Below are 15,041 nucleotides of genomic sequence, written 5' to 3'. Positions count from 1 at the left end.
AGGAGTGCATTCCTCCCTGAGGAGGGGAATTGGCGCAGCGGGGAAGCAACCTGCCTAGAGAGCAGGAGGCTGTTGGTTCGAATCCCCACTGGTGTGTTTCCCAGAATATGGGAAACTCCTATATCGAGCAGCTGCAATATAGGAAGGTGCTGAAAGGCAACACTTCATACTGCACGGGAGAAGGCAATAGTAAATCCCTCCCATATGCTACCAAGAAAACCACATGGCTCTGTGGTCGCCAGGAGTCGACACTGACACGAAGGCACAACCTTCCCTTCCCTTCCCTTCCCTTCGGTTCTGCCAGTGGATGGCAAGGATAGACAGTGGGGTACAGGTACAGCATCCAGTACTGTGGTTCTGTGTGACCCCAGAGCAAGCAAGGGCAGCATGGAGGTTCCCAGACAGTCAAGCACAGTGGCAGGCCTGCTTTGGGAAGGACTCGGCCTCAAAGACCTTTCTCTGGGGGTTCTACTTTGGGATTCTTTCTAGGCTTTCCACTCAGGGGGTATTGGGACACTCAGGCGGTCAGAACAAAAGAAGGCTCTCATGCAAGTCCAACACTTGAGAGTGGAAATGGGCCCTTGGCTGGATGACTCCTCTGGAGCAGTGGTTGGCAGCACCTTATGCCACCAACCCCCCCACAGAGGCAGAAGATCTTACTAAGGTGATCTTCACTATTTTTAAAGCAGGGATCACTTTGCCAAGGGGAGGAAAAACTCAATAACAACCATTCAGTGTGAGAGCCATTTCCCACCGTGCTGACTTCTGCACAGTATTGCACACAGTACAGAACTTAGAGGAACAGACCCCTCTCTTAAGAGCTCTAGGAGGAAAGCGCTGGAAAGGGCTACAGTCCCCAGCACTCTGCGCACGCCTTCCAAGATGGTGCAGGGACTCAAGAGGGCTCTGTTTCCCTTAAAGGAGTCCCCTGGCATTGGGAAAAGTGCAGATCTCCATGGTGATGGTCATCTCCACACAGTGCAAGAGGGACTGTGAGGAGTATTCAGCTTGGGCCAAGGTTTCACATAAGCCCAATAAGCAATTAGTCAGGGAGGTGCACTTAGGGTTGATGAGACTGCTAGTGACCCCCAGGTTGTACAGTGAGATTCCTGCCTGCAACCTTGGAGAAGCTGCAGCCAGTTTGTGAAGACAATACTGAACTAGACAGACCAATTGTCTAACTCAGTTTATAGCAGCTTCCTATGTTCCTAACTGTATTACCTTTCAGGAATCTTCTTCCTAGGAACAGAGCAATAAACACATTTCTGGGAGAGACAGCACCTTTTAGAAGATTTTATCTTCTGTCAAGTCCAAGGAAGGAACCTGCCTAGAGAGCAGGAGACGGTTGGTTCAAATCCCCGCTGGTATGTTTCCCAGACTATGGGAAACTCTTATATTGGGCAGCAGTGATATAGGAAGGTGCTGAAAGGCATCATCTCATTCTGCATGGGAGATGGCAATGGTAACCCTCTCCTGTATTATACCAAAGACAACCACATGGCTTTGTGCTGATCTTTGATCGTCACAAACAACCACATGGCTCTGTGGTCGCCAGGAGTGGACACTGACTTGACGGTACAACTGTATAACTTTAAAGTCCCAAAGACAAGAAAGCTGCCATTCAAAGGTTCAGGGGATTGGCCCTTGGAAAGGTATGGGCATGGCTGTGCCCTTCAGAGAGGAAGACTAGAATAAAAGGGATCTATTGTCCATACCTAGCCTTAGGCTCCTGGTTTGGATTGCATTCGTGTCTGAATAAGTTGAAGGCTACTCCAGCCTCACATGCTTCTTAGCATATTAACATTTCTTTTGATTTATCAGGAATTCAGGCTTTCTCCAGGATGCAAATGATGACTCAATAGTGAGGAGCCTCCAGTTTCCATGGGGCTCATTCACTGGTCTACATTTGTGCAGCATTGCCATCTGATCCATTGTGAGGCTAATCTCCTCTGTGGCATCAAATGCCTGCTCTTGCTGGGGTTTTAATGGCAAGCCATAGTTTCCCAGTACAGACAAATGGAAAGTGGGCAGGGGGAAGTAGCTAACATCATAACTATTACAGTATTTGGTGAACCCATTGAAGGATACATTCACTCTGCCCAAACCAACATATCTAAAAGGTGGATTTCAGTTGCTTTTCAAGTTTGTTTTAATAATTTCTGTGCATGATAATAGAAATCTAGGAGGTCAAGACTGAGAAAATAAACAGCCACATCTGGTAAATTGACTTCCTCCCACTCTTAGGGGAAATAACTCTTGTTCATTGAAGTTAATATGAATTATTTTTCTGCTTGTTATTATTGGATTGATGTCTATTAACCTGAAGATGAGGTCCATACTGGTGATTATCTTGAGATGAGCCTTGCAATGACAGAAATTAAATGATTAAATAAGGAAAACAATATGCAGCTATCAGCAATAACACAGATAATTTTAAATGCGTAATTGTAAGTGGCCCTGGAAGCTGTAAAAGTGAAGGGCAAAGTATACAACAAATAAGCAACAGGTTTATTCTCACAATTGTTATAAAGTTGTGTGTGTATATATCTGCCATAAAACTATATTACATTTGATAACAGACTGCTCCATTAGTAATGCTAAATTTAAGAGACTATCCCATTCATCCATCAAATTAAATCTTACTGTGGTATGCAAAATGGAGAAATTGTTCTCCCTTTAGGCTCTGGTATGATCTTGATATTGGCTGAACATAAGAACATAAGAACAGCCCTTCTGGATCAGGCTCGAGGCCTATCTAGGCCAGCATCCTGTTTCACACTGTGGCCCACCAGATCTCTGGGGAGCCCATAAGCAAGAGATGAGGGCATGCCCTCTCTCCTGCTGTTGCTCCCCTGCAACTGGTATTGAGAGGCATCATGCCTCTGAGGCTGGAGGTAGCCCACAGCCACCAGACTAGTAGCCATTGATCAGGGGCGTAGCAAGGTTGGAGTGGGCCCAGGGACAAGATTTTAAAATGCCCCCCCTCACTGAAGCTCAGCTCATGAAGTAAAAAAATCTTATATGAGGCTGAATAGTGGTAACAAAAAACATAGTAAAATTTATGCCACAATAGAATATCATCCTAATTTTTTTTTAAAGGTTTTGTAAATTGTGGATGATGCAAGTCATTTAATGGTACTAGAGAAAGACATGCTGTTCTGGTAGCTCCAGGTCTTAACACTCACATCAATTTCGGAGGATGAATACAACTGAAGGAAGCCTGGGTGGGTGCACAGCTGGGGGAGTCAGTTATTTGACTTGCCTCTGGGGGGCTCCCCAAGGCAGTGGACCCCAGACAACTGTCTCCCCTTGCCCTATAATAGTTACGCCCCTGCCATTGATAGATCTGTCCTCCATGAATTTGTCTAAGCCCCTTTTAAAGTTATCCAAGCTGGTGGCCATCACCATGCCCCATGGCAAAGAATTCCATAGATAAATTATACGTTGTGTGAGAAAGTACTTCCTCTTGTTGGTCCTAAATTTCCCAAACTTCAGTTTCATGGGGTGACCCATGGTTCTAGTGTTGAGAGAGAGGGAGAAAAATTTCTCTCTGTCCACCCTCTCAACTCCATGCATAATTTTATACACCTCGATTATCTCTCCTCTTACCTTTTCCAAGGTAAGAGCCGCAGATGCTGTAGCCTAGCCTCATAAGGTTTTAATGTTGGATTTAAAATGATTTTAATATTTAAATGGCGCAAGTTTTGGGCAGTATAGAAATATGTTAAATAAATAAATAAATATGTACATACATACAGAACAAACTGGAATTTTTGTAAGGTCTATGAACTACACTACATGCTATGCTGAATGTTAAATAGTTTCAATCTTTGGTATCAGAATGGCTATTTCAGAGGGGACAGCACAAAGGTCTATGATGAAAAATTCCTATTTTCCACTCTTCTGAGCATTTTTTGTACCTATCTGTCTACATTATTTCGCCAGTCTGCTGCTGCTTTGACACATTGTGGGAGTGGGGAGAGAAAAAATTTATTTAGTGCAAGATCCCAGCCAATCAAGGATCATGGAGCGAACACGATGATGTCATGGGATAATAATGGCAATAAGATCTGGCCTTGTGTCATCTACATCACTGAGGAAAAATATAGCCCTAAGCCCTCCCACTGATCTCACTATGAATAGGAGGAGAGGTTCGGATCCAGAAGCACCCCCAGACTGCATACCTGTTCCTTCCGGGGAAGTGTGACCCCATCCAGAACTGCCGAATCAAAATAATCTCCCAACTTTCAACCCTGCACACAATAACTACCGCTGTCTTATTTGGATTCAGCCTCACTTTGTTATTCTCATCCAGACCATCACCAACTTGTCCAGCCATGGAAGGTTGAAGACAGACCTGTAACTTGCTTAACTCCGAGGGATCCAAGGCAGGCTTCTTCAGAAGTGGTCTAATAAAGTGGCCCTCGCTAGAGAAGCATTTATAATCTCTACCAGGCCCTCTACAAGAGCCTCCCTACTCAATAGAATAAGCCACGTTGGGTAAGGATCAAGAGGTAGGCCACACCATTCCAAGCTATTTGTCCACATCCTCAGGAGTCACAAACTGAAACTGATCCAGGGTTACCACATAAGAGGAGCTGCTGGACATCTCAGCATCAGACGCAACAATTGTGGAGTTTAAATCTAAGTCGGCCTGAATACAAGAGATCTTGTCTCATAAAATTAATTTCTATATATATAGCAGCCACCCTAAGACCAGTGTGAAAGCTGGTTAACTACTGTTCTCATGAGCTTAAAGGTCAATGTGGAATTAATGTAGGCTTTATACAATTTTATGTGCCTTGCAGGGATCAGGTGTCCTAAATAAACAAACCCATGACCCTTTCCATCAACAGTTATGGGAATACCCTAAAGTTAAAGGAAGAGTACAGTGGCAGTACTGTATTTATACCAGAATTAATGAATGCAACACCTAATGTCAATTTCTATTATTTGCAGAGAAGGCCTTTATCACTGTGTAATTCAGTAAATTCATTTAAACATTTCATTTCATTTATATTTTAACTTTGGAAATGTATGGTGGCCTTATGTGTAACCTTTTGTATTTTCTGGACTTCATCCAATAGTAAACACTTTCATTGGAAGAACAAACCTTTTCTAAACATAGTGATGTTTTGACAAAATAACTCAACATGGTCTTTAGGGCCAGGCTAGCTTCTTCGCCAAAAGTTCAAGTTGGTATTTAAGATTCAGAGACAGTGTGTGAAAAATTACTTAGCAGTTACAGTATGTACTGGACAGGCCAGGTGGAAGATAGCTTCTCCATGCATACAAATCAAAGGGATGACAAAGCATGGGGATGTGGGGGGGAAGAAAAATTTGTGAAAGTGAAGCCCTTTACATATATTTGTTTTAATCAGACATTGAAGGTAGTCCCCAACCAAGATTAAAAATGTGAAATGTGCATTGTTTTATCTCCCTTTCCTTGTATGACAAGTAGGTGTTGGCTAATGACCAGTGGGTGTTGAAAATCTAAATCCATAGAGCTCATGACCCAGTTAAAGTTAAACTCAGTTTAACTTGTGCAATGAACTTAGAGATTGTATATAAAAATGGGCTCTTTCTTAGAATGTGTGAGGTACTGGGAGTCCCTTGAGCCAGTTGCGCTGGCAACAGGGCTCAGGTACCTTACTCCCTACCACAGTAGCACCAGGCAAAAAGATTTATCAGTCTGCACCCTATGGTTGCAACAGAGCGCCATCTATAGAATGGTCACAACTGGTACTGCCACTGTCTTCAGCCAGGTGACCTGAGGAACTAACAAAGGCCTGGCTGGCCTCATTTAACAGTTGCTCCAGGCTTGGTTCTTGAATCTGAGCAATAACACTCAGTGGAGCAACAGCTTTGCCTTGCTTTGCCTACATAAATTGGCACAATATCCACAACTGTATCTTCAGCCTCCAAGCCTTCTCATCCTTGTCTACTCAATCTGATACAGGACTTCAATATGTCTGAAACAAAAAGTGGAAATAGAGGCCTATAAAGGAGAGTTTAACTATCAATCCATGCTACTTTTTTTTTTTTTTTTGCTATGGGTTCTATGAGTTGCATCCAAAAAACATTGAGAAGAAAGAAATTAGCCACTATTGCTTTTCTGCAAATGCGTAAGATTTCATATAGTTATATAATAATTAGCTGCATTTTCTCACACAATGTCCATGTGCAAGTGTAAAAGAACCCTTTTGTGAGTAGGGCCTCCTTTAGGTTGGATCCATTGTTCAAGGTGATGAAATTAAAGGAAGAAAAGATTTTATGCACCATTTTAAAAGACTGGAGAATTTACCCACAATATGAATGAATAGAGGAAAACAGAGATTAAATGAAGAAGAAAATAACATCCTGGTTTGGAAATGTTCAGGAGTATCAGATCTGTAGTCTGAATGGAATGTATGAGACTTTGATCACATGCAGTGGTGTGATAAACCAGTGGATTCATTACTGAGAAGGAACCATGGATGATCTCCATCACTGATGCATCTGCATGTATGAGAAATTGACATAATATCTGATAAATAAGTGGTCTTTTTCTGCACACCACATTCTGCTGCCAGCTGCCATGTAAACAAATCCTTAATTATGTATTCTTTTCTCATTATGAGCACAAAAGATCAGAGGGCAGCATGTTTAAACACCAGGTGTTTCCTGGGATATTTGTAAAATGAAAAAGAAAAGCCACATTCTCTAAATCTATAAATGACCATTGGTTCACTGAAAAGATGGATCAGACAGTTAAAAAATACATTATTTCCCAACTTGCACTGTTCATCTTTGATTCATTTGAAGCAGACAAGAATTTGTACAATATAATCCTGTAAAACGTGTAAACATGGGAATTAGCGGCCAAATTGCTTTTTACTTTTTTTATCCAACTTCTATCAGCAGCCAGGGGAAAGGGATAATGAAGAGATTAGTCCATTCTGAGATACATTTCTGTAAATGATAAGAGTGCTAAATGTCCAGGGCCCTATCCAGAGGCAGTTGCACGCAACAAGATAGCATACGTGTCTTGTAAAATGTCGATAATAATGTGTAGCAGCCCTAGTAGGGACAGCATCCCTTCACAGCCAACAACCTGGATGGCTTTAAGAGGGGTTTGGATAACTTCATGGAGGAGACATCTATCAATGGCTACTAGTTGGCGGGCTATAGGACACCTCCAGCCTCAAAGGCAGGATGCCTCTTGAGTACCAGTTGCAGGGGAGTAACAGCAGGAAAGAGAGCATGCCTTCAACTCCTGCCGTAAGGCTTCCAGTGGCATCTTGTGAGCCACTGTGTGAAACAGGATGCTGGACCAGATGCGCCTTAGGCCTGATCCAGCAGAGCTGTTCTTATGTTCTAATTGTAAGCTGAAATATTCAGATCTCCAAACCCAATACCCATCTTTGCACAAGCAATATCTGTGAAATATTCAGAGCTCTGGATGTTCTGTAAAAATGAAAGATTCAGGTGTCTACTCAAATCTTGTGATTTTGCATAACCCGAGACAGATGATTGATCACCATTGGGTTGAATGATATGTCAGCTAACCATCAGTATCTACTCCCCACTGCCTATAGCATTGACCCCTTACATTTACCAGCCAGGCACCATGGCATATGCAGAATAAAAGAAGAAGCAGCTGGAAGCGCCCCCCCCCCCCAAAAGGGGAGGTGAGTGGGAGAAGGAGGAGGCAAAGTGTCAAATTGAGGCTCAGCATAGATAAATTTATTGGAGAATACAATATGCCTAATGTGGTTCAGCATGTTGCCCTTTTCAGGGGCAGATATATTTTTATTTCATGTATTGTAATTTATTCAGCATATTTACATTGAGCAGATATTCCAATAATTTCTATGCTCTAAACTTTAATTGGAAATTTTGCCTCCCTTCTTTTAGCTCCAAGTACATATGCCCAGTGATTTTCATTTCTGTTGGGTTGGGAGTGAACACATTCTATTGAATGAAACGAGAAGGAGGCTTGCTAGAGGAAATTATCATTCTGCTCCAATTCCTGTTTTCCAGGCATGTTTCATTAGTCACCCTTAAAAAGTTGAAAAGAAGAGAAGAGGCAGGGAACTCACATAAAACACATTTCATGTGGATAAAATGGAAGGCATTGCTACATCTAATCTATAAAGCAACCTGCTCTTTAATGAATAAAATATTAATAAATCCTAAGTCACCACGTATGGTTGGTTATAAAAAAACTGTGACAGATCTATTATTTGTAGGGGAAAATGATAGTATAATCCTGTTTTTAAGGGCAGAACTGGTTGTGTGTGTGTGTGTGTGTGTGTGTTTTTAAAATTCCCATACTCTAAAAGGGACGTTATTGGTAAAATATCTCATTGTCCAAAAGGTGCATTATATATTGGGTATGTGTAGATTTTGATCTGCACTAAAATTATGTGAATATGTGGATTTTGCAGCACAAAGAGTTTATGAAAAATGTACTAATTGACTTGAATATATATTGGGTAACAAAACATACAGTAACATTATAAATAAATATTAGTAGTAGTGTGGTGTGGCCTGCCTTCTGTAGGCTAAGCAGGGTCTATGGCACTTTTCTGAAATTATATGTTGTGCCTGTGTTAATATGAAGAGCCTTGCTGGATCAGGGCCTATCTAGTCCAGCAACCTCTTTCTCACAGTGGCCCACCCAATGCTTCTGGGAAGGTCACAGCTAGGAGATGAAGGCATGCCCCTCTCCTGCTATTGCTCACCTGCAGCTGGTGTTCAGAAGCATCCTGCCTCTGAACCTGGAGGTAGCCTATTGCCATCAAGACTAGTAGCCGTTGATGAACTTGTCCTCCATGAATTTGTCTAGGCCCTTTTAAAAACCATCCAAGTTGGTAGACATCACTGCATCCCGTGGAAGAGAATTCCATAGAGAATTCCATGGAGCTGTGTGAAAAGTACCTCTTTTTGTCAGTCCTAAATTTCTTGCCATATGTCTGTGCACACATTAATGTTTTTATGTGAATGACTGTACATTCATTTTAAAAATGAACCTGAGTACAGGCCCTCAAATACATGATACAGATAGATATACGCATAAGTATACTGCTATAACTGTGTTCAACATAACATGTAAATAACTGTACATGTATACAGATCTGTACCTATGTACACTCATTGTACAAGTGTCCAACATAATGTCTGAATAGGGATAGGATATGGTTTTATGTGGTTACTAAAGGATTATAGGTAAACTAAAGGAAAATGCCTAGAGGAGGCTAAATCAAATCCGACTGTCTTACCAGCAGTAGGTATTTTGCATCGATCAGCTCACTCAGTCCTGATTAGTGGGTTTGCCCATTAAATAATTTGAATGTTGGATTATTTATTCTGAGCAATTTGTGAAATCCTAGTGGATTGCACACACCAATTCAAATGACCATATGAATGCTCAATTTGCACAGAAAAAATCCTGCATTGGTTAAATTGTGATTTATCACAATTTATCACATTGGTTAATTGTGATTTTATGAATGAATATGGCAAGTCAGTTAAAGCCCACTTTATAATTTCTACTTTATCTCTGTAGGTTTTATATTTTTGAAAGTTTTTCATTGTAATGGGGAAAAATAATGCTGCACTACTTCTCTTATTTCAATCATCTTTCAGAGTAGATAATATTTACACACATTGTCCCATGGCTCTTCCTCCCCAATACACTCAATTTTTCTCAATGTTGTTTGAATTGCTCAATAATGCTTCTCAGGCTTCAAGCTTTTCTTTGTGCCAACTTGTGGGTCAGGACCTTTGGCTCTCCCAAAGCATTGCCTGACTCCCAAAGACTTGCCTGACTGCTTTGGGCTACATCTGGTGTAGGCTACACAAACAAAAGTTAATTTTAATTCAGCATCAGTACAGGAATACAAGTGTGTGCTCACAAACAAGAGAAGTCAAGCGAAATCCTTCCCAAGGCTCTCAGTTCAATCATCACTTCCTAACTCAAGGAGGAAGCCTAGAGAAAGAATTCAGAGGGAAAAGAAGAGATCTTCTTGTCTTTCATGTAAAAAATAGAAAAGAAAAGCTCAACCTACTTCATCTTTTCAAGGCAACCAAACGTCAAGGAAGGTTGTGTTGCCTAAGGCTGCAATGCAGTCAGGGGATTAAAATGTAACCTCAGTGTACAGAAAAAGGAAGTCCCTTAATTCATTCAATATTTCATTAGAAATCTCTTAATGCTGGTCTTATTCCTGAAGGTAAACATCTTGGAAGCTTTTCAGAGCTTGTATTTCATTATTTAATAATCTCTTTTCAGTAATATGATTCCCCAGTTTGGAACTTGTAGTTACGTCCACATGCTGGAAATATCAGCAGTCCAGGAATTCTTAAATAATTAAGTTGTTGGTGCCTATAAGTGTTAAAGCTCAAATCACTCAACTTTTTTTTATTAGCCCAAACAGCCAGGGAAAAGGAGGGGCATTTTAAAAAAAAAAAAAAATCCCAAAAACAAGGATTATCCACTAATTTATCTGTCATTTAGTCTATAGTTATTTTTTTACAATAACAATTTTCTATGAAATTGAAGTTCATTCTTCTCACAGAACCTGGCCACTTCCACAAGATGTCACAGGTGAAGTCAAAGCATTTTGCTTAGCCTCATTCATGGTGGTAACAACAACAACAACAACAACAACAACAACAACAACAACAACAATTTATATAACACTTTTCAACAAATGTTTCCAAAGTGGTTTACATAGAGAAACAACAAATAAATAAATAAGATGGCTCCATCCCCCAAAGGCTCACAATCTAAAAAGAAACACTAGACACCAGCAACAGTCACTGGAGGTGCTGTGCTGGGGATGGATAGGGCCAGTTACTTTCCTCCTGCTAAATAAAGAGAATCACCATGTTTAAAAGGTGCCTCTTTGCCCAGTTAGCAGGGGTCTTTACCCAGTTAGCTGGAAAGTTGGCTTGTTGGATTTTAGCTCCATTGAGTGAAATACAGGAGCAGCTCTATGAAAAACACCTTGCATAAACTTCATTGAAAACTGCTTCTGGAAATGCTGTCATTTATAGCCTCCAGCTTTACTATAGATCCACAATAGCTCAGAATCCAGAGAAGTGGTGAGTAGGTGGGGTGGGTCATCTTGCTAATTACTGCCATCACTCTGTCTTGCTGTTTTATTCATTACTGAGTTTTATTCTCTCTCTCTCTCTCTCTCTCTCTCTCTCTCTCTCTCTCTCTATCTATCTGATTTGTAGACTGGCCTAAGCTTCCATGTCTTTATAATTTTATTTTGTTGTACACTGTCCTGGTATCTTTGATGATGATGGCATATAAATATAGTCATAAAACTGTCTTCTGTCACATGGTCCAAGGGGATAGTGTCACCTCTAGCAACAGCCCCGAAGGGGGTAAGTTAAAAAACAATGTAGTTTATAAAAATTAAAAAAAAAGCTCACGAACCTCCTGAACAGTCCGGGGGAGTTTGGTCCGAGGTCGGACTGAACAGGGGAACCAAACAAGTTCGACGTTGAACCAGTTCGACGTCGAACCTGTTTGCACATGCCTATTTGTGAGAGAGGGAGAAAAATTTCTCCCTGTCCACCCTTTCCACTCCATGCATAATTTTATACAATTTGATCATGTCCCCCCTTAGTCACCTCTTTTCCAAGGTAAGAGCCCCAGATGCTGTAGCCTAGCCTCATAAGGAAGGTGCTCCAGGCCCCTGATCATTTTGGTTGCACTCTTTTGCACCTTTTCCAGTTCTATAATATCCTTCTTAAGATACGGAGACCAAAGCTGTACGTAGTACTCCAGATGTGGCCGCTCCATAGCCCTATCAGTTGTTGCCATTGGGAACGTTTGATGGTAGCTTTGCGTCCTCTCAGAAGTTAAAAGGGTGGTTTTCCTGAAGCAGAATGAGAAGCAGTTCGATAAGCATGGATTCCCTCTTTCCAGGGTGGTTGTTGTGTAGTAGCCAGTTGTAAACTTTCTTATTTAAACTAATCTGTAATAAACTAATAAACTAATCTGTTCATTCTTTCCACTAAGCCATTCCCTCAATAATGGTACAAGGAAATTGTCTTATGTTTTATCCCATGGTTATGCAAGTATTGCTCCATTTCAGATGAGGTAAGCTGTGTCTCATTGTTAGTCACTAGTTCTTTAGGAAGACCTTCTCTTACAGAAACAGCAGCATGAACTGGATCACCATGTTTGTAGTAACGTTGTCAGCAAATGAAACTTCTGGAATAGTAACAAATCTTTGTTTTGTGGATTGGTTGCCAAAGGCCCCATTATATCCAGAGTACATTTTTCCCAGGGACCATTGGGATACTCAATAGGAGTCAATGGGGTGGTAAAAGTCTTCTACAATTTGTCAGATACAGCACAAGACATATAGTGCCTGATTACATTTTCAATGTCCATACCTGGCCACTAAAAACTTTCTCTGATTCACCTTTTTGTCACAGCTGAGAAGGTGAGCAAGCCTTTATAAACATCTAGCCCTTCCCCTTCAAACAAACTATCAGGAAGAGGGAAGTTTTGCAGGGGCTGTTTCTCTTTAAGGGGTAGGTCTTAGTCTCTCTATCTCTCTGTGTGTTACTTGTTAGGGTTACTTGTTAGGGTTAAGATACCACAGGGCTAGGATTTCTTAGGGTTACCTAACTGCAGTGTTTACTTAGTGGCTGCTTGGAGGGGGTGGAGTCAGCTAGGGCTGGGAGAGGTCCCACATTCCTTTCCTTTGACTCACATCCTGTGTGACAGTTGGAAGGCTACTCTGGGAAGTTGGAAGGCTAGTCTGGGAAGAGCAGACACAGCTGAGAATGTGAGCAAGCCTTTCTAAACATCTAGCCTTTTCCCCTTCAAACAAACTAACAGGAAGAGGGGAGTTTTGCAGGGGCTGTTTCTCTTTAAGGGGTAGGTCTTAGTCTCTCTATCTCTGTGTGTGTTACTTGTTAGGGTTACTTGTTAGGGTTAAGATATCACAGGGCTAGGAGTTCTTATGAGCCCCTGGTGGCGCAGTGGTAAAACTGCCGCCCTGTAACCAGAAGGTTACAAGTTCAATCCTGACCAGGGGTTCAAGGTTGACTCAGCCTTCCATCCTTCCAAGGTCAGTAAAATGAGTACCCAGAATGTTGGGGGCAATATGCTAAATCATTGTAAACCGCTTAGAGAGCTCCGGCTATAGAGCGGTATATAAATGTAAGTGCTATTGCTATTGCTATTATGGTTACCTAACTGCAGTGTTTACTTAGTGGCTGCTTGGGGGGGGTGGAGTCAGCCAGGGCTGGGAGAGGTCCCACATTCTTTTCCTTTGACTCACATCCTGTGTGACAGTTGGAAGGCTACTCTACATATGAGGTGAAGGCCCGAGAGCATAGCGAACAGAGCATAGCGAACAGGGATAGAAAACAGGACGTAGGAGTTTTGCAGGAGTTAGGCGGGAAGTGTGCGGGGGAGCCTGGAACAAGCCCCTGTGATCACAAGGATCACAAGGACCCTGGTGGAGAAGAGAACGTAAGTACATATCCCTCCCTCGTATCCCTCATATTCTTAGGAAAGACTGTTTGGACAGTTAAATAGTTGACCATTACAGCTGAGACCATTACAGCTGAGACAATGGGAGTGACCCATTCAGATAAATCAACAGGCTCGATCATGTTAGTATGTCTTAAGATGTCAGTATGTCTTATAGTCTTAAGAGCCCCTCTTTAAGTGGTTGGCCAATGCTATAGGATGTTCCTCACTTTGTGTTGTACAGGTATTGCATTTGCCTTCATCTGAACTTTATGTTTGAAATGTATGGCAGTGCCAGGAGTATCAGCAAAAATGTCTGAAAAATCAGTAATCATATCAGCATATGGATGCTCCATCATCTGTAATACAGGTTCCATGCTATTTGGGTCTATCTATAGATCTTTCAGATGTTTCCAGCCCAATGTGGAGACTCCTTTTTGTGACACATACACTTTTATTTCTGTAGTATGTCCTTTGTATTCCAGGACAGCAGTGAAGTATCCAATTAAGACAATAGGGGAACTTTCATATCCCCATGGTTGGATGTCTGAAGGTGCAGATCTGATGTAATAAGGAGTTTCTTGTAAAGTAGAGGAGAAATGATAGTGTATGGAGAAGCCATAATCTGCACTTCATAGCCATTAAGTTTTACTTGATAATGTGAAGATGCAGGCTCTGTCACACTTAAATACTGTCAGGAAGTGGTTCATCTGCTTCATCCTTATCATATAGTGAATCATAATGGAGTGGACAGCAGACCTAAACCTTAGCAAAGTGTCCCCTTTTCTTGCACCTGTTGCAAGTGACCTTCCATGCAGGACAGTGAGCAAAATTGGCTTTGTCGGCAGTCTCCACATCAGTAGCATTGGTAGGTCTTCCTTCCTTGTGCTTCCACTTTCCGGGGCAGTCCCATATAAAAAGGTTGGATTTAGACTGAACTGCCTGGATTTCAGGAGGTTGGTTTGGGGTATCAAAGAGAGTGATTTGGCACAATGAAGAGTATTTTCCACTCTTCTAGCCATCTTTATAACTGTATCCAAATTAAGTTTCCATTCTAATAGCAGTTTTTCACCCAATTTGGAGTAGTTTGTTTTCATAACAATCTGATCCCTGAGCATTTCATCAGTAAAGTTGGCAAACTCACAGATTACACTTAAGGGATGCAATTCTGTGACATACTGATCAATAGATTCACCGGGCGGGATCTAGAAGAGAACTTCAGTAATCACATTCAAATTAGAGTTGAAATGATCATGTAAGGCTTGAAGAGCAGCTTCATAAGGGTTGGCATCCCCTTCCAAGTTGGCAGGAAAGGGGAAATGATTATATATTATCTAGTCTTCAAGGCCCAGGCAGTGAAGCAATATAGCCTTCTGTTTTGCTGGAGTAAAATCAGGGCTCTGTATAGTGAGGAGGTAATTGCAGAAATTGGACCTCCATTGTTTCCAGGGAAAAGCAGGTTCTTCTGGGATGGACAAGAAAAAAGGTAGTGGTGGGATCTGAGCCATGCTTCAGTGGGCATCCAGTGAATAACAGAATCTAGGATTGATAA

Source organism: Hemicordylus capensis, chromosome 5 (genome assembly GCF_027244095.1).
Source record: "Hemicordylus capensis ecotype Gifberg chromosome 5, rHemCap1.1.pri, whole genome shotgun sequence".
Classification (NCBI taxonomy): Eukaryota; Metazoa; Chordata; class Lepidosauria; order Squamata; family Cordylidae; genus Hemicordylus; species Hemicordylus capensis.
This window is presented reverse-complemented; position numbering follows the sequence as displayed.